Source organism: Penaeus monodon, chromosome 21 (assembly GCF_015228065.2).
Source record: "Penaeus monodon isolate SGIC_2016 chromosome 21, NSTDA_Pmon_1, whole genome shotgun sequence".
Lineage (NCBI taxonomy): Eukaryota > Metazoa > Arthropoda > Malacostraca > Decapoda > Penaeidae > Penaeus > Penaeus monodon.
This window is the reverse complement of record NC_051406.1, coordinates 3,551,917-3,553,547: the sequence shown is the minus strand read 5'-3', so window position 1 is coordinate 3,553,547 and position 1,631 is coordinate 3,551,917. Positions and strand designations below refer to the sequence as shown.

Genomic DNA, 1,631 nt, shown 5'->3' with positions numbered 1-1,631 from the left:
GTTCTTTTTATGTGGATTATTGCTCAACTTTTTTTTTAATGATCAGCTTAGGAAGGAAATGCTATGGAAGTAGTGTCATTAATTTTGTATCTTTTTGTTCATTACAGATAAACTTAAACTTGTATGTGAAACTGTGTGAAACTGAAACTATTTCACAATTTTCACCAGAATTTGCATGTTGTCTCCTCCATGGTCGTCATCATCGCCAACGCCAAACGCAATGCCACCATCCATACCCACACTAAATCCCATATCACTGGCTTTTACCACCCACAGACACAGCCATCACTGTCATTACCATGGTTATGACTACACAGACATTCATGGTCATCACTACCCACACCACCACCACCATGCATCTTCTGCATCTTCTGCAAATGTGCCACGCAAGTCTGAGCATGAACATGGAGGTCATAGCATCAGTTCATTTAGTCCTGTTACTTACATATTTTGTACTTCTTGAACTGAGGACTGCGTCTTGCTTGACAGCGAATCACAAGATGGTCTATAAGCTGGATTACGAAATTATATGGGTGTGTTGTCCTTTTGCCAGAGTGCCAAATTCATGGAGGTTTGGCAAGATATAAAATCACTGAATATATCAATAAGTGATTTTGCAGATTTGTTTGATAGCACACGGGCTTACGTTTTATTTAGAAAATATGTTACTTTTATATTTCTGCACACACAGGATGCACTATTGTGTTTCTTGGATAAATAACACTGTTCAAATAAGCCAATTCAAATAGGCTTATCCTAAAAGCTGTTTCCAGTGAACAGCAAACATGTATGAAACACAAAGAAACACTGAAAAACACTAAAATATAAAGAAAATAATTCCTTGTGCCCTAAAAGAGGAATGCACAAAGTAAAAATTACTGGAAGATGATATAAGAAATGAACAAATTTCTTTTCTTATGATCTAACAGTAGGATTGACCATAAACTGCAAGATTGGAATGATTCACAAATTGTTTAGAACTGGACCACATGAAACAATACTAATAAAATAAAGTTCATGTTAGTCAATTATCTGAAAGAGAAAAAAAATCATACATATTACTCCAAAGCCAGTAGTATAAATAATTTTAATTCTAGAAAGCTTGTCTTAAACAAAATTTTAAGGTATATGAGTAAACTGTCTTTTTGGTTGTAAAATATTCATAAAAGTAAAAATGCAATAACAAAAACTTAAAATTAGCCATAGATGAAAAAAAAACATTCTATGATGTTAATGAAGACCTACAATTTATGTTATGAAAAAAAAGTTTCTATGTAATTTTTTTATTGTTATAATTAACCCTTTACTGGGCACTAATAGAAATACATCGAATTTTAAAACTTCAGTTACAGAAAGTAAAACTAGAACATATTATAATACATTTTTTATTTGTGCTACTTTTTTTATGTAGAATTTCCTTTTTTCATGGTAGAAGATCATGGTAGACAAAGTGACCAAAACAATAACTTGTTAGAAATCATAGCAAAATTTATATAATGGCAGTGCTCAAGATAATAAACTTGCCAGTCTAATGTAATATTTTTGTTTTGTCAATATCAAAATCATTATACAAGTTTAGGGATGAATAAGGAAATGCAAATGAAATGCATGTTTTCATTAATCATATTTTT

The 1,631-nt window shown here is 31.5% G+C and overlaps 1 protein-coding gene across 2 annotated transcripts in view; it reads left to right on the top strand.

Annotated features, from left to right (window-relative positions):
* The window catches only part of LOC119586114 (protein jim lovell-like), a 15,713-nt gene that overhangs the window by 737 nt on the left and 13,345 nt on the right, over positions 1–1,631 (top strand). The gene's annotated exons all lie outside the window — the stretch shown is intronic.